The sequence below is a fragment of the Trachurus trachurus genome, assembly GCF_905171665.1.
Source record: "Trachurus trachurus genome assembly, chromosome: 18".
Lineage (NCBI taxonomy): Eukaryota > Metazoa > Chordata > Actinopteri > Carangiformes > Carangidae > Trachurus > Trachurus trachurus.
Window position 1 is genome coordinate 14,243,119 of NC_139909.1, and position 19,589 is coordinate 14,262,707.

Genomic DNA, 19,589 nt, shown 5'->3' on the forward strand with positions numbered 1-19,589 from the left:
CAATTTAATGATTCATCTGAGATGTGTTTTTATTCGTCTGAAATGGATGTTTGTAAAATAAAAAAGAATTGTAAGGCACATAAAACAATGAGATTATAAAATACTTTGACTTTCACTGTCACCATGCGTTTTATTCTAAAGGCACAGCAGCACAATTAAGAGCATAGATCAGAAAGTAGGAGGGAGATATAAAAAACCCTCAGTGCAGGTTTTACAGGCTCTGATCGAGGAGCAAGGCCTTTCATTCAACTGAATAATAATATTTTGAAGGTAAGAGGGTTATGTGGAAACAAGTTATTCTGTCTTTACTTTAGCACTGAAAATCCTCTTCATGTTGAATTGTCATTATATTAGTTGCTTAAAAATGGTGGGGAGGTAAGTTTGTAACTTAGAACATGAACATGGAAAAAGTATAAAGATGTACGTATATACTTCCTTAATTAAGAAATGCACATTTTTTTCTCCTAATTAATTTGTGAGTGTTTTCTTGAGCATTTGGGATTTTTTTTTTTTGACGACTGGTTTTAAAGAACATAAAATGTATTTTAATTAAACGAATTTACTGTAATTTTCTTTACCCAGATCCTGAATCTACTGTAGCTACCAGTGAAAACACAAGGACTGCTGCTGCTGCTCTGAGTCTCAGGGAGGGAAAAAAAGAGGGGAGGAAGGAGGAGGAGAGAGAGACAGACACAGAAAGAGAGAGAGAGGGGAAAGTTTGAAAAAAGAGAAGAGAGAAGGAGGAGGGAGGAGAGGAGGGAGGAAAAGGAAGGAGAATCAGGATGAGGGGAAGGAGAGGAGGAGAGGGGGAGGGGTAAAGTCTGAGTCATCGTCAGTTACAGCCATCATCCGAGCCAAAGGGGGATATGACACACACATACACACACACAAAGTGGAAGCAATCTTTAATGGCAGCTTCCCCTTCTCGTTCACTAACGGGGACGTGGAGTCAAATGCTTAGAAAGACTGTGGGGAATGGTTATCTATTGGAGCCATTGACCCCTCTCTATCTCAAACACACACACACACACAGGTCAAATTATAGTTCTAAGGGCACTCTCAGCTTCAGCCACTTCCGGTGACTTAATCTGAACCTTCAAACCACCTTAACCATCAAACGTCCTTTGATGTTGCTAAAATGTCCTCACGTTTCAAACATGTGTCCCCACAACAATACATAGACACGCACACATACACACACAGACACTTATAAATGAGTTGAAGTCCCCAAACAGTCCATTAGAGATTAAACAAGTTGTTCAGTCTCTGTTTCAGACTCCAGGCGTGTCTCAAAATTTCACATTACTTCGTTCCTCTCTCTGTCTCTGTCTCTCTCCCTATCACTCTGCCTTCTATATTGTTCCATTAGTGGATTAAGCACGTCGGTGCCGAGGAGGAAGATAGGTGCAATTTGGAGAAAATGAAACTCAGTCCATCACCCTGCATCAGGGGGATGAGAGACATCTAACTGGCGTGCTTTACCTGCAAGAACTTCATCGCCTCTTCACATCATGGCTCCATTATGGATTTCTATAATAACACAACGGCGGATGAATTCACCGCAGGACGAGCCATGTGCGACTCCTGCTACTTTGCCTCCACATTATTGAGGTAATAACTCACGGTCTAATGAGAGCTCCTGCTGGCCAAGCAGGACTTTGGAGGATATTTATGGACGTGTTGCGCTTGCAACCTGTTGATTGATGGGAAATGCAGTGCCAGAGATTTCACCTCATGTTGCTCATGTTGATGTTAAAAGGGGTGCCGTTAAGCTAGCCCGCTTTGTGAGACCCGCCTACGCAGAAACAGCAGTGTGCTCACTGCTAACAGCAGCATGCTAACTTACTAATGTTTTACAGGTGTAATTACATTAAATTGTACTGGAAAAGTTCACAGTTTGATTTAGCGAGGTGCTACATTTATAGCTAAGTGGCTGCAATAAATTTGATGCCAGTCCATCTCATAGCTGTAGTCAGGGTGAGTACGAAAGTCAGTGGAGCCTACCCTCAGGAAACCTTGAATATCTGGACACAACTTTGATTGAATGAATCCTGTGGATTTTACACCTCAATAAGAGAAACTCTGACCTGCTGGTGGTGCTAGATAGGAAGATGTGGATTCAACAAAAATCATCATTGTGTTGATCAAATTAAATTGCAATCCATAATTTGATATTCCAATGTTCTTAAACACACATAACCCTTGTTATTTCTTTTATTTTTTTCAAGCAAAACAGTAAAATTATAATTATTACATTCTTTTTAACTTTTCCTTATGAAAGAAAAACTAATGAGTCTCTAGGAACTGTCTAAGGGATACTGCTGCTTTTCTACTTATCATTATCAGCATGCAAACTGATTATGAAAAAAGTAGCTGTAGTTGTAGTATATAATCATGAGAGATCGCTAATTAGCTCCTTGGTTACCAAACCACTTGCCTTAGTAACCAATAAAGCTTACAGTTCTGTCTTCTAGTGGTAATTACCAGTATGGTTGAAATGTCACTTTCATCACTAGAATTGCTTGGATTCAATTACTGCTTATGTAATACAACCATTAAAGACCCATTTGCTCTATTAGACATCCTTGTTGTGCCCTTAATGTGACACTATATGCTGTGTGAGGTCTTAAAAAAAGGAACATGGCCAGGTTCTTTATCGTTTCCGTCTAATTTTCTTCTTTTGCTGATGTGTATATTCAAAAACTTTATGCCTGTGCTTTGCCTTCCATCTTAATGCTTAAGTAAAATTGACTTTTCTCCGTGATAGTTCCCGGCCTGTCCAAACTCTGCCTAAAAATGCCGCCAGCAGATCGACAGTGCAGCCGTGCTATGATGACTAAGAGGCTTTTTGAAATAATGGAGTGCACATACAGTGGTGTATGAGTCAGTCAGTCCACTCGAATATTGACCTGCATGATGTTGACTGCAGGAGTCTTTCACAACACACAGCAACACACCGTCCTGAGGCCAGGCTGGAGGTCGACTGTAAGGTCACTACAACTGTGAACGGTAAACATGCAATGTCAATGTTTTTGCTGCTTCTTCCTGGGCACCCACCCACTTTCTGACAATTTAAATCAATCACATGTAATGCAGGGTTAGATAGCTAACATTCGCTAAATTAGCTTGTTAACCAAAAATAACTTAAAATTTACTTTTTTTTGTAAATCAAAGTCTATACGTGACAAATTTTTCTTAAGGATTGAAATCTAAAGTTGCAAACCTATTAGCACTTGTCCAGCTTTTCTTACCAGACAGGTGTTATCGCTTAAGCTTTAAATAAGACTTAAAAATACTGCATATATCAGTAATGGTCATCTTTGCACATTTAGCATCTTTCTTATCGTAGCTTATTTATCACAGCACAATTCCCAAATTTCTATCACAATATAATCTGATGCAACATTAACAATATACTATTGTCTGACTTTTTAAACATAGATTGTGTTCTTATACTGGAGGTTGCACTCCTCCACTTTATTGTGTGCAGAGCTTTTGGCCATTTCTTTGTTTCCAAACAAAACAGCATGTTTTACAGATGGTTTAGTGCTTTGCTGCCAATTTATGAAAAATTGGCAGGTTTAAGACGACATGGCTCAACATGGATTACACACAACATCCTTCCTAAAATGTAGACGTGCTGAAAAGAAAGAAACATATGTGGGACCAGGCTGATATCAAGGGCAGATTTGGCTTATGGGCTGCACGTTGCCCACCTCAGGTTGAGTTTCTACAAAACCTCTGAAAAGGTATTACATAAAAGCTTCTAGCTGAGCCTCTGTGTAATGGTACAATGCATTAGTGCAAGCTGCATTACCTCGAGCACTAGGTGGGTACACAGGTCCCCAGAGGGTTACATAAACAACATACACGGAGCAAGTTTGACGCCTGCATCACATTTTATCAGTTTGAGTTGAGTTGAAGCTGTGTTACATGTTTGTGTGTGTGTGTGTGTAGTTTTGTGTTTTTTTATCTCTGTGGCAAGGAGGTTAACCTGATTGCCGAGGCTTTTTCAACCACACATGCACACAATGCCCAACACACACATACAATGGAGAAAAGGAGGGAAGTAATAACATTAAGGCAGGCAAAGACACATCCTGGGCTTTAACTGATGGGGTCAGGAAGGAAACTTCCTTTCGGAGACAGATGTCATGGATGGATGGTTAAGAGACATCTGGGTGGATTTAAAACAAACAAACCCAAATAGGACAATTTACAGCTGTAAAATGATTTTCAGCAGCTTGTGATTCTTGTTAAATGATTTTTAATGAGGCACATAAAAAAAGAAACATTTGGTTTTTACAACATTTGGCACAAAAAATGGCCACAGCTTTGAATCACCTCAACAGCACACTGGCTCATCAGAGCAACAGTTACAGACCCGAACTTTCCACCCACGCTACCAGCTACTTCATCACACACACACACACACTCTGTCTCTAACAAACACAAAGATCCATCCTCACCCAAGAAGTGCAAACACACCAGACCCCCCGACGGGCACTGCCAGCTTCTCCACTGTGCCACAGGCTGAGTGCTCGTCTGTCACATGGCAAGAACAAAAAGTTTGCCATGTCATATACACACAAACAAATGGGTCTTTTATAGATATTATTTTTTTTAGCTGTCTCAGAAACACCAAAAGTTATTAAGCTGTGAAGGACAAGGACAATGCTGAGTTTTTATAATAGCTTTTTTTTTTATATAATAGTTTTTAATAGTTTCACATTCTCCTTTATAGGGATCTCGGTCTGTTCTGGAAATAGGAAGCTACAGATTGGACATGGACAGCTTAGTTTAACACAAAAAGTTAGCACGCCTTGGTCCAAAATCAATAAAATGCAGCTAACATCACTGCTAAAGCTAATTAAAAATGTTGTTGTTAAATCCTCACAAAGAATGAATATATGTACTTAATTGAAATGAATAACTGAAGTGTAATGATGTCACGTTGTGTCAGACTATTTCAACTAAGCTAACCGGCTGCTATAGCCTCATATTAATCATAAACACATTATCTATGTTGACACATCTACAGATCACTACTTAGTTATGGTAAGTACTGTAAGATATATAATAAAAGCAACTCAAAGCTACTATTACTATTTCCCACCAGCCACCAGGCTTGATGCTAAGCTAACTGTCTCCTGCCATAACAACAGATTTGGGAGTCAACTACAGTATGCCATAAAAACGTGAAATCTGACACATGAGGCCACAAACCCCGCCCCCCCTCCCAAAAAAAACCACATTGGTGACAGACAGGGGTGAGAAACAGCTGGACGCTGGGACTTTTTTCAAAGTCAATTTACTAATTAAAACTGATTTGAGTGAGCGAGAGAGAGGGAGGCCGATAGAAAGAGTCAACACTTTGAGGTGACCTTTGACAGAATATCCTGTAGCATCTGAAAGACGCACACTCACACATTCACACACACACACTGCAGGACTGTATTCACCTCCCTTCCCTCCTGCTCCAATCGAATCAACTCTTATCAAATCCAATCAGACAAACTGAGGCGTTTCATTTGGAGTCGAGCAGCAGAGTAGATTATGCACACGGACAAAGGCTTGAATCAAAGTGCGGATGTGCGTGTGCACGTGTACAAACGGAGAGGAAGCGTGCATGTCCATGTGTCCGTGCATGTGTGCGCTTCAGCCCATCTGCACCGTTGCTGCTGGTGTGGCTCTGCCCGTCTGTGTAGGCTTAGGTGTACTTGCATGCGTGTTTGTGCGTGTGTGCGTAAATCATATCATCCACCGTTCTGGCCACTGGGAAACACAGACAGACTGAGCTTATGAAACACTTCCACAGCTGTGTTAAGGCAGCCAACACCCATATGTTTCTCCCACTATCCATAAAAAATAAAAGTCTGCAAAAATCACTCCAGGATGTTGCATCCTCGTTACCTCGCCGATACGTTCACTGCTCCACCCCAGAGAGAGGAAATTTGCAAAGTCTGCAGCGTGCTGTATTTGCATGGATGCAATTACAACACAGAGCGGTGCAGATGACACAGATAAGCAGCATCAAACGTGGAAGCAGGCATTAAAAAGTAGCTTTTTTGCTGGTGTAGGCGTCACTTGTAGCACAGCAACCGACCGACCACGCAAAACCAAGCAGTTGCCGGAGGGATTAAATTTGTGGTGTCTTTTGTGTGTGTGTGTGTGTGTGTGTGTGTGTCCATATGGCTGCAGTCCTAGAGGGAAAGGTTTAACCTCTATGGCATTGAGGAATTTAGAATAAATCAATGCACATGCTCATGATACAGTACATATACCAACACTGTATCAAGGTAAATCTTCCCTTCGGGTTAAAACTGTGACTACCTGTCAATCTCCTCCTCCAGCTGACTTATACATGTTTTTTAATGCTAATTCTCAAAGTTAAGATCAACGTAATCACATTGGCAAATACATTAACTGCAAATGAAACGGTGCATATTCATATACTGCAGGCTGGTGGGTGGATATGCATTACAAAACCCACCTAAGAGAATAATCTGCGATGTATCGAGAAGATAAGAAATCTGGGTTAGGGAGGAAAATCAGATTATGAGCAGTGATGTAACTGGAAATGCGGACTTCCCCTTTAAGGCATCACTTCCTTTTTGCCCAAGAGCAGAGTAGTTAGTGTTTTGTTATGGACATTTTTTAAAAACTGAGGAGGTGGAAAACTTGGCTTCTCTCTCAAAGGACCAGTCCTACTCAGTCCTATTTGCTATATCACTTCCCTCTTTGGGATTTAGACCAAGGCTTCCTGAGCTGGTCCACCCAATACAGAGTTGTTAGCATTTTCCGAGCCTGCTGCACTGCGTCATCCTGTAGTTTGGTTATGTTGACACAACACTCGACTTGTTAAGGTGTCCATGCTGTTCTACTGCACAGTGACACAGCTAAAATAAAAAAATCAATATTTCAAATTATGGGCACCAAACATTGAATAATTGATCTACATTTGAGATTTCTCTCCAGTGGAATGAAAACACACAAGCCCAAAGGTCACAAAAGAGAAAACACTGACTTTTACCCTTCATTAGATATCAAACATCATCTACACACCATGAGATGTCTCTGTTTACCTTCTTTCAAATGGCAGCAAGTCATTTTTAGACACGAAAAATGCTGTAAACACAGCACTCACACATTATCCCCTTAAAAAGTTAATATGGTAAACCCATTAGCAACTTATTACTCCATCCAGCATGCTTCTAACAACATTAGCGTTCATTTAAAGTCCAATATTTGTTCTCATTTGAGGCCTGACCAGCTCTTGTGGGAAATATCAGGCTCTTGAGCAGCTGAATGCTCCACTATGATCAGAAGCTCGTCCCTTACTTTGGCTGTCTGCCGTTTTATGCTGGGAAAGTAGTGGTTTCATGGGTTTTTAGAGTTTTTTTTTTACGCTGAAGAAAGAAGCTCCCTGCCATGTCTGGAAACAGATGAAAGTTGTGAGATTTGACTACAACAGTAAAACTGCGAGCCAGAAAATCAAAACAATGGCCCAAAAGATGCTTGAAAGCTCCGCGGAGATAAAGGGGAGGGATTTCTGGATACAACGGCGATGTTTTAACGACTTCCAATAACAGCACATTTGCTTTTTTAAACATAATTTCTCCTTATGGTGGTTTCTTTGGACTTTCTGGGGTCAACACGACCTCACGTCCTTTGGCTCCCAGCATGTCTGGAGCTTGTATTTATTTACTCCAAGAAACACTTCCTTGTTGAGTTAGAAACTGGCATCTGCCCCGGTAGTTTAATTTGTAAATGGATACCTCAGAACAGACCTCAGAAAAGTCGGGGTGAGGGCAGGAACGGACAGTGTAAGCGAGCAGCCGAAGAACAGATCACAGGCGGTGATGTAACACGGCGTAATGACGCTGACCCCGCTGTAACTCATCGCTTCCGGAGAGCCCGGCGCACACATGGTGAAAGTAAACAAACGCACCGCAGGGGGGTGGAAGAGATGAGGAAACAAAAGGCAGGGATAGTCTGACAGTGCCATATCTGCTCCCTCTGTGCACCAGGACGAGGCAGGTCACAGGATCCACCACTACAGGAAGTGATGGTCTGCTGAAGTAATTTGGTTTTGTTCATGACAAACAAGTCCCAACTTTGAGACCACACAAGTAGGCTATCTGTTGGATTTCACCAACACAATTACCCAGAGTACCGCTCTGTTGTTGGATCAGGGTTTCACTAAGTATCAGATGTTGGCTTGTCAGTGTAGTCTGCAACTGCTACAAGGAAGCCTGGGTTTTGGTGAGGCTTTTCATTGCAATGCTGTTTTAAATCTCAAATTTGGACAGCATTGAAAGTAATTGACATAATTCCTGAATATTAGCAGCTCCAGTGACAACATTTTGGCAATTGTAACACAAAAACTGCGCAGAGGGAGCTCCATTTGGGTATTTGCTAGAAAGGATTGTAATTAAGAACAAAAATAAAACATACAAAACCAAAATCAAGGCCTATAGCTTCACACAAAAAGGTCTGAAAAGCTTTCAGTTAATTCCACTGATGCCCCAGAAGAAGGTTGATGCCAAATGCAGTGGGGCATTCACAGTGCTTTTGACACATACACTATTTTCACAACAAGCTAATGGAATAAAATAATAAACCCCTGTCAATACCTTATTTTTGTCACATAACATTGGTATCCAACTGAAAAGTTCATAAATACTCAGCCTGGAGGGCTTTATGTGAAAATTACATTCACTATCAGCCTGGAGATATAGGGGTGAGCATTAAGCATTGAGCAGTTCAAGGACTTGCACAATAGGTTGACTGGGGACAGGCCGTTGGACAGATTGCTGTGGGTTAGGATTGTCGCTTGGTATATTTCAACAACTCTTGGCTGGATTTGTCATGAAACTTCACAGAAACATTGATTATCCCAAGAGTCCGAAACCTACCAACTTTGGTAATCCTGAGATTCTTCCTCAAGCATCAGCAGAAGGTTGACTTTTGATTCCAATTGGCAACAATCAATTAAAAGGCCATAGAAGTTGGTACAGATATCCATAGTGCTGCTAGCTTTGGAAGTGGTGAAGGTATTCTGAGTACTCTTGCTCAAAAGTATTTACATATATGCCTATAAAATATGTTTTCATTATGTTTTAGTCTGGTTTCTTTTGGGAAGAACCTTTAACGTTGTGAATTTGAGCTTGCAGGTGCCAACTGGCAAATTACTTTAGCAAGATGAAGTCTGAAGGCTACACGCTACGTTCAGATGTTTCAAACCAAGTGAAACCAAAAGGGAAATGAATCAGATGTTGAGTGAGTCTACTAATGTTTCTATTCCTCATTTCCTGTGGGTGCAGAAGTTGCCATGCTCGACACCAGACTTTCATTTTCGGTAAACTGGGGTGAATTTATAGGTCTCTGTTTGCGGTAACGAGACTTTCTTCCTGGGCGCTAAAAATGTCATTATGGTTGTTAGGCAGAAGACGGCACTACAATTAGCTTTTGATGGTTATGGTGAGATGATTAAGTCAATTCTACTCCATTATCTTCCATTGTTTGGCATGTGTGGTGAGGAAGCAGCTTGTTGATGAGGGAGTCGTGAAATGTGTTTTGATAAGAAGTTCGAGTACCACCAGTTTAACACTGATCCTCCTGAAAACTGTGTTTGACTCAGCGACTGCAAACAATCGACCACAAACGTTCCCCTGGTGACAACGGAGGATGTGTATGTATGTGTGTGTGTGAGAGATAGAGGGGGGGTGGGGGGGCTGGGGGGAGGGGGGACAACCGACACCACCAATACACACAGGAGGAAGTGAACCCGACAGAGGAAGCACATTTCTGCTGCGTAGCCCAGTTGTTGTTTTTTCTCTGTCCGAGAAAAGAGATCGATATGTATCACAAAGGAGAGGAGACCGGCTCCCAAAAAGCTGAGTCAAGGTGCAAACACACACACACAAAAACACACACACACACACACGTCTGTATATCTAACTTGTGAGGACTACAACCCTCAGAGTCCATGCCTACATCCTTAATGCCTTGATTTTAATCTAATGCTAATTCCAATCTCATCCTTGTGTCAAACATTTATTTTAAGAAACGTCCTCAGAACTTCTCCACCTTCCAAAAAAACGTCCAGAGTCCAAAGTCAGAGCCTGATTTACGAGGAAGCTTCACTGGTCCAAGAAAACTCGCCTAGAATCTCTCAAAGTCGTACATTACTGTTTCAATAAATTACATCCGGCTCGTCCCTGCTCCGCTATGCTGGTTTTTTTAACAGCTTGTAAAAAAAAAAAAAAAGCAAAGCTACTCAGTGCAGAGAGAAGACACGACTGGAATGCAGCCTCACAGGAAGTAGACTGACAGCTGTCATGTTGTGCACACGCTCGAGTTGACTGTTTGTGTCCAGCATGTAGATAAATGTGGTGTTTATGTGTATGTCACATAGGGTCAGCATCAAAAGAGAACAACACTGATTATGAGCACACAGGTTGCCTCAAGTCTAAACTGGGACTTCTGAGTCCTTCAACAGAGAATTCATCAGCAGCTGCTAAGATAAACGTTTATTTGTATCTAAGAAGAAATTAAAATTCTTTATTGTCTTAGTCACGGAAATTGAATGCTCTCTTAGTCTTGTCTTGTACTGTTGTACAACATAAAAAAGCAATATGCATTTATGTTTCCTGACATTTTATTGACCAATTAGAAATGAAAATCACAGCCCGAGAGACGTCAACTTCTGCATTGTTATGTTCCCTAAAGCAAGTCAAAATTACATCTATCTCAATGGTTTTTGCTGCATCATATTTACAATTTCTGACCTGTCCATTGTGAGAATATGGATATCTGAGATTTAACAGTTATTTTTAAGAGCCATTAAACCAAATTCAACCTTAAACAGACAATCTTAACTTTATAAAACAGACTTTATTTGCTAATTGTTCCTTTAATACTTTGTCTTGGTGTCTAGCATTATGAACTGCCCTGTTGTAATATATACAAAAAAAATATTTGCCGTACCATTGACAAATTCTACATTGAGAACAAACAGAAACAAAAAGTAGACAACAATAATAGCATTATAGGATCACATACTATCAAATTAAATTAATAGATAAAACTGGGATATTGGGTGAATTTATACCGTTACAGCTACAGCACAGAAGCTCCAGCCACCACCAATCCTCATATACAGACACAGTGTTGGCCCGGCCAGACACATCCATTCATAAAAGACCCACCCCTTCCCCATCCGTTCATGCACACACACCCACGAACACACACACACACACACACACATAAACAGGGCCATCCGGGACGGCCGGACGAGCCATCCGGGACGGTCGCAGGTGGTCACCAGTTCTTTATTACTGCCTCTGAATTCTCTGAATGAAATTTTGTGAAGGTTTACGAGCAGAAAGTTCTGGATAATCAGGTCCAAGAAAACTGCAGTGATCTTTATAAATACAAAGGTGACCCAATAAAAACATTACTAAATCCCAGGAAACAAAACTAATCTCATCCAATATAGCGACTTCTTATAGGTCAGTAGGGGTTGCTATAAGAAAGCCACTGAACCAGCTCTCTATAGGGGCATTATGGGAATCGTTGGCCGGGTAGCAATGAGAAGAAGACAGGATACATGAATGCCCAGGGCAACACTAAACCCAATCCAATTAGTTTAATCAATGGTGAGTTAAATGCCCTCTTGAGAATGGGAAATTCACCAACTTGCCACTTATGTGTCAAGTTCACGACTTGAGCTGTGTCAAGTCAACAAAAGATTTGCACATTTCACAAGGGTCCTTAGGCTACTTCACAGCACAATCTGGATTCATTTAAAAAACATTTAAGTTATTTTCATTTCGTCATAACAGGAAGTCATTTGGATCAATTTCAACCATATAATAACGTTTTACCCCCACCAAGTAAATCCTGTGTAAAATTGAGTCCCCACAAGGACATTGAACGCCCCATTTCGTTAACTTTTTTTTCCACCTCTCTGGGCGCAATTGACCCGTTTGATGGCAAAAAACGAGCCGGAAAACTGAATTTTACGGACGCGCTGTGAAGTAGCCGAGAGCCCTGACAAAGCCGTGACGGTGACGGTATGTGAGGGCAGAAATGATCCATATCCATGAATGGAGGAGGCTGCTGTTGGACTACACACGGACCCAGTAACGAGCTATACACCCCGGGCTGGGGTTGTCTTAAAGAAATGCCCCCCTACCACCACTAACACCACCCATAGGCTATAGGCTACCTACCTACCCCACCTTGAAAGGAAACGGTGTAGATATAGGAAGATAGATAGTTGGAGATGTAGGCTACTCACCCCGGGCAGCAAAATGAGTCAGCTAGAGACAGGAGAGCGATGCGGGAGTCTGCGGGAAGATTATCTCCTCTGGTTCTCGCAGTAGGAGGGCACGGGAGAAAATAAAAATGTTTTTTTTTTTTAAAAGAACAACAACAGCTCTGTGTTTGAATTATATTTCGACACAGACGAGCTGCTGGTGTAGAAAAAAACAACAAGAAGAAAAAGTCCACTCCTCCTCGGTGTCGGTCGGGTTCGGCTTTTTTTTTTTTTTTTTTTTACTTTTGCGGTTTCAAGTCGTGAGAGAGACTGTTTTCATGGGCCGTGAAGGGGACACGCGAGAGAGGCGTTCAGGTGTCAGTCAGTGTTTGTGGAGAATAAAACAGTTAATGTCGTGATTCCTCCGTAAGCGTGTGTGTCTCTGTGTGTGCGTTTGTGTGTCCGCTGCTGCTGCTGCTGCTCTGTAACCGGCTGCTGAAACGTGGAAACGCCTTTTCCTCTCTCTCTCTCTCTCTCTCTCTCTCTCTCGGTCACGGTTAAGCACGCTGTCTGATTCGTCCAGAGATCGTCTAGTGCAAACAATGCCTCACTTCCTCCGTAAAACCACTGACCGAAATAACAAGAGAAGCAACATTTTGATTGAAATCCTTATTTACTTACCAAGAACACCATATATAGACTACTATGACCAAGAGTCAATATGCCTGTGTATAAATTGGCAAAATTTGCAAAAATATGTCACTTTCTAAGCCAACTTTACAACCACACCATTAAAAACATCATGAACATCAACAGGTCCTGTCACCCAGTTTCGTGGATAATGGGACACAAACAAAATAAAGTTTTAAAGGTGGTTATTATTTCAGTTAATAGCCTACCCCACTCTGTTGATGTCTGCATATTTACATATAGCCTATGTATGTTTTCAATCATGCTGAATAAAATGTGCAGCCTGTTTTCAGCTGGGTCAACTGAAAGTAGGGCCTTTATTATTAATAACGACCAAAAAGCCTAACACATACAGTAGGTGTCATGTGCAACTTATGGTCACAGCTAATCAAACATCACTCATGGAACACAATTTTTTTTCAACTGTTACAACACAAAACAAACGTTTTAAATTAAGTTTTTTATTCTAGGGTATCCTTCACCATTCCAATCCATTTTTCCCCAGATGACTACCAATGCATAATCTAAACCTGCTGAAAACTGTATAGTATGAAGTTGGGATGTAACTCATTGTCTGTTGCAATGGGCTCTATGCACAGCTCCACTACTTCCTGAACTTTAGCCAGCTCCTTTATTTCCTGCCTTACATTATTGGACAAACTGATTAATCCAGGTGTGTCTGACCCGACGACCTCTTAACAATGGTCAGACACACCTGGATTAATCAGTTTGTCCAATAATGTAAGACAGGAAATAAAGGAACTGCTAAATTCAGGAAGTAGTGGAGCTGTGCATAGAGCCCATTGCCTGAAATGTGTTTGTCAGGAGAAAAAAAGAAGAAAAAAAACCCAGCAGAGTGAGACCTCTGTCTCTCCTCTTCCTCTGAGTCTGCTGGTTCTCAGACACTGGAGCACACACACTCTCACACACTTGCACATACACATTTTTCAAAGCTGATGTCACCGCGCTATCCGGTCTGCAAATCCCTCCTCCTGTTTCTTTTTCTCCATCACAACACACGATCCAAAACACCCCCACCCTCCAACCCCAACTCCATTCTTTTAAAAAGTGACAGTGAGCCAACAGGAGCTGGGCCGCCCCATGTTGATCCCTCAGATGAAGTTAAATCATCCATCACTTTCTCTGCTCTGACCTCCTGAAAGGCAAAGCTGCACAGTTGCACTGTAGGAGAATTTAATGGATACAAGTCATTCAGAAACAACGTTTGAGACCTTCTATATGATGCAGTCCAAAATTTATCTTAGAGATGTGAAAATGTTGCATTTCCTGCAAGAGCAGTTTGGAGTTTTAAGGTCCAAGACCCACTTTTTAACTTAACTTCATGAGATTTTGTTTAGAAACATCAGCTAAGGGACACCTTTATCAATTATCAAAGCCTTACAAGCTCTACTTTGATGGACAGAGGGATGGACTCTTAAATATAATTTCTCCCACATGCAACACACCCATCTGCATCCTGAAATGTGATGAATGAGTGCAGACCGAGGGAAAATATTTTGATTAAGGATTTCCTCACAGTGATTTCCCAGAATGCTTTCTTACAACATCAAGAGAAGATTCCTGAATTTGCTTTTAGCTTTAGACAATTATAACAAGAACAGCATCTTCTGGTTAGCTGGGGCAACTGTCCATCATTGTTATGAATTTCTATGTTTGAGTGTTGAAAATTGTTGCATAACTCCTATAAATGTGCTGTAGATGAAATATGTTGTTGCTTGAATGTTTGAAAAACTTATCACTTCTGAGTTTTTAAAACTTATTGTGAGGCTGTGCTCACTTTATTTTTTTTTATCCTGGCGGGAGTTCTATGTGAATAATGGGGGAAATGAGCAGGTTTCTCAGTGTGTTGTGTTTTCCCCAATGTCAATCAGAGGCCAACGAGGCCTGATGGCTTCAAGTTTAGACAATTATAGCAATGCCAGCGTCTTGACATCGCATTGCATTCTGGTTAACTGAGGCTACTGTTAGTCCATCATTGGTTGATTTCCACCTCCCTGAGTGTCGAATGTCGTTGCATAGTTTTTGAATTACAGTAAAATCTTTCATTTCTTATACAGGAAATGACTTCATCCCAAATCACTGAAACAGTAACCAGGATGTTTTGGGTAGATCCTCTTTTTTTTGTTTTTTTTTTAAAGGCACACTTCTCCATCCATTCTTCATGTTAAATTCTTAAGAAAAGCTCAGATGTGGGAGTGAGGTGCACAGCTGCTGTAGCTCTTGTGAAGTGTAACTTACACCCTGCATGGACGTTTACAGGTGTCGACTGTCGAGGGCTGAAGGGACCACAACCACACAGGAAGTGTTTTACTCAGTGAAAGAAACTGTTCTGCTGGCAGCAAACGCTAATGACTTCTTATGGTTTCACATACATGGTTTCAAACACGTATGTATGTGTGTTTTTCTTTCATTGCCAAGCAAACTGAACAACTCAATCACTAAGGTGAGAAGATCCAAACACATAAGTAGAGGATGACTCACTGGAAGTTCGACCTTTTTTAATAACTTCCCGTTTTCATTTTTGCAGCACTGCATGTTTTAAAAATGAGTCACTCTCAGCTCCGTTTTGTGGTCTCGGAAATTTCAGAAATTTTGTTTGTGCATCTCATGACCTTCCGTCCTTGTAACTGAAACACAGCTGTGACTTTCCTTATTACTTCACATCTCTGCACATGAATTAGACTTTTGTTGTAAGGTCTTTGACCCCGAGGCGAAGATGGGCACTCTGTTAAACACCAACACCCAGGCAAGGACACCCGAGTACAGGCCAATACACAATATTCTTGAGGCACCTTCTTTAAAAAAAAATGTCTTTCTTGATCAGTTCAGGGCCGAATTATGTTTAATGGATTCCAAGATTAAATACATCTATAAATCATAACCAATCCAAAAAAATCCATCAAAATATTACCCACACATTCTAATGGATAGAGTGCAAATACATCTTTCTTGTGATATTTTGACATTTATAAGTAATTTAACATTTCACTTTTACTTTATCCGCAATTTAAACACATATTTTGCACATAAACAGCGCCATTTATAAATTAAAACAATTTGTTTCTAAATTAAACAATGACGAACAGTTCCTGGTTTAACCTGGTTTAGCCTCTATTTAATTCAGTTGAGATTCTGTTGCTCAGTAGATTTTAGACATTCAACAATGATAGCCAATTCGCAACATTGCTATTATTGCTGACACACAATGATTTGCAGTTGTTAAAACAATGTCTCCATACAGTCTAAATTTGCTCTACCTGTGTGACCAGCTAAATGAAATGGAGCCCGCTCACCAGCTGGTTTCCCTAAAACAATAGTCATACTGTTGCTAATGTATGCAAATACGCAGTCATTTGCATTGGAGCAACAGAAAATGCTCTGTGGATTTACAGTGACACAGATATGCAACTGTTCACATTGTCTGCATAAAAACAGTAAAACATTCATATTCCCTCTTTAAGGCTTTTTGCTTAAAACAAAACTGCACTAAAGTAAAACCAAAATCATTGGGAGCTACCAAGAGAAAGATTAAGAGGTAAACAAAGACCTATTTTTCTCATACTTCACATGACAGATATTCAAATAGCTCACAGTGGGTGATGCATGAGTCAGTTGATGATCTTTGGTTGCCTGGGAGGCCATATGTTGATTAGCATGCTGGGATTTATGGAAATGTTCTCAACATGACAGACAGACGACAGCTCACCAACTTGGTCTTGTCAATGGGAACAATACATGAACACAGCCAGTGTCTAAATCAATTATGTTTCTGAAAGGCATGAAAATAGCCTAGCAATTGTGCAACGGAAGCTTGCAGCGGTATTGAGTTATTGAAATGTATGTACAGGTAGGTATATCACTGCAAACGGTTCATTTGTTCAGGTTTGATAGTATATACAAAAAGCTTTCAGAAGGCGTTTGAACCATAGAGTGAAAAGAATAAGGGCCACTGCGGTAACCAAAGCACCGCCACAGCATGGAGCATCAATCCATTACCCAGTCTATCAGAATTTCAGGACCTGCTCAGTTCCCGAGGGACCAAGTAAAAATCTCTTAATGCCCATTTGTGCTCCATCCGCTTCATCCGATTCCTCAGTGATTCTGGGTTAGTCAGCAAAAGCTCATGCTTGTGTTCTCTGATTTTAATAACAACAACAACATATCTGAACATATCAATGAATATACACACATAATAAAGCTTCATCCCTTTTAAACAAATACAGTTGTTTTTTCTTCATTGAAAAACATTTTTTTTTTTTTTTCTTGTGTAACTCCCTTCATTGATTCATCGTTGTGTTTTTTTTTATTGTTGTTTGGCTAATGTAGCAATATCCTCTAGTGTACTGTGTGTGTTTGTGTGTGTCTGTGGGAGTGTGTTTACATCCTGGGGATGTGGAAGTGACCGTGTTAAGTGAAAAACAGGATCCGGATCAAATACAAAACACTCTCTCTCTCTCTCTCTCTCTCACACACACACACACACACACACACACACACACACACACACACACACACACACACACACACACACACACCTAAATCTGTAAATGAGAGGTTAGGTTTAAACACACTTAATTACAAGACCACATGTACTCAATATGTGTGTTTATGTGTCTGTATGGCTAGTGTGTGCGTGATTGTTTGACTTTGTGTGTGTGTGTGTGTGTGTTGCCTGACTCTGCTTGTGTGCGTGTTTTCCCCTAAGCAGACTGGAATAGGGAAGTTCTTGTTTCCCATCACAAGACCAGCTCGTTCATTGGAGGGAAGAAGAGAGGAAGTTCTCCCAAACAAAACAACTCTGAGGATTCAGCTGCAGAAAGAAGGAGAGAGAGAGAGATAGGGAGGAAGGAAGGAAGGAAGGAAGGAGAGACGGAATAGAGAGAAAGATGAAAGGAAGAAACCACAAATGGAAGACAGACGGAGGGTGAAACAGAAAAGTGGAAGGATGAAAGGATGACAGCGAGGAGATCAACGGAAAAAGCAAGAGAGGGACTGTTGTCTCACTCTGTGTGAATGTGCTTATTGAGAGGGATGAGTCAGTGGAAAGAGAAACAATGAAAATGCAGAGTCACTGCACCTCTTTCATTCAGATCTCCTGTCCTGCTGCACTCACTGGGCAGCTGAATGTTTCCCAATTAAGTTTTATCATCACATTTTCACTGAGTCTTTCAATCTGTGTAAAAATAAATGTTTTATTTTCCTATTTCTATTCTGACCAAGGTTAAGGTTAAGGTTACTGTATTGCCCCATGCTTAGAGTGGCCATTGTGGTCGAGGTCTCTTCGATGTCTCGCTATGACTTTATTACACTGTTATCTGTCATTTTGTTCTACATTTCTAAATTAGGGTTAGGATTAAAGTTTTGCCCCACCTTGGGAAGGGTCATTATGGTCCAAATCTATTCTACGTCCATCTAAGCGTGTGCCAACAGCAAATGTCTTTATTTGTCATTTCCCAACTTCCAAATTAGGGTTTTGTGTTAGGAATCCAGCTAGGGTAAGGGTTACTGTCTTGCCATCATTGTAGGCCAGATCTCTTCTATGTCAATCTAAGACTTTAGGTGTGATAGCCTAATTCGTGTTATCGATTCGTTTTGCTCAGCATTTCAAAATTAGGGTTAGGATTACAGTCAGAGTTAGGGTTAGTGCAGCAACAACAACCGTCTTCACTTAGCACACCGTAATTTGCTCAATTATCTCCCAACTTTCAAAATAGATTAGACAAAGGCAAGTTAAGTCATTAAGGTCAAGGTAAGTCCATTATTTCCTTTCTTTTAGGATTATAGGTAAGTCCAATTAGGTGAGGTAAGTCCAATTTTTTCGTTCAGGAGTACATCAGGTATTTGAATACACCCCTCCCTTTATCTTTCAGGGGTGAGATACTATGTAGCCTATCTTTAGGGTTAGGGTTCCCGCTCGGGTTAGGATTACTATCTTGGCCCACATTGAGAACGGCCTTAATGATCAAGGTCCCTTTTCCATCCATCTAAGATTGTAGGTGCGATAGCCATCTTCATCAACTACAGTCTTTCCCACTCGTTTCGTGCAACATTTCAAAATTAGGGTTAGGGTTAGGGTTAGGGGATATACAGTAAGGGAAGGAACATACACATCCTATGAATGTGAATGCCTATATATCGCAATCTGACTGTTATGTCACTGTGAACCACTTAAATCACTAATTCAGACAGTAAATTATGATGAAACCAGGGCTGTATCTGCTATTAGGAAAAAATCGAGTTACTGTACGACCTGAGGACAATTTTTTGGCAGCCTTTTATCAAAAGTAACTTTCTTTTTTCATCAATTGGATTTTGGCTGTTGTGTGGCAACTATAAAGGTTTTTATGTTGTTTGGTGGTGGTTTTGGTGTGGAAACTAAAGTTAAACTGATGTAACTAAGAATATGTGGTGATAGGGTGGACCATCAGTGAGGGTCTCCTTGCTGGTCAACGAGCCATTGACATTAGTTACATAACAACAATGGTTATTTCACTGGAAAAGCCAGATAGGCTGAGCTCTTATCTATAAAAGCGGAACTCATTAGGTCTAAAAGTTCTGTATTTCTGAAATCCAAGCTATAGCTCTAATGAACCCATTGACATACTGGAGCTTT

At 40.8% G+C, this 19,589-nt stretch overlaps 1 protein-coding gene across 1 annotated transcript in view; it reads right to left on the reverse strand.

Annotated features, from left to right (window-relative positions):
• pea15 (proliferation and apoptosis adaptor protein 15) overlaps nucleotides 1-12,699 on the reverse strand; it is a 49,856-nt gene extending 37,157 nt beyond the window's left edge. The window contains exon 1 of the mRNA XM_083993282.1: nucleotides 12,308-12,699. The gene's annotated coding sequence lies outside the window, so the exon portion shown is untranslated. The remainder of the gene's footprint in view (nucleotides 1-12,307) is intronic.
• Nucleotides 12,700-19,589: the final 6,890 nt, after the last annotated feature.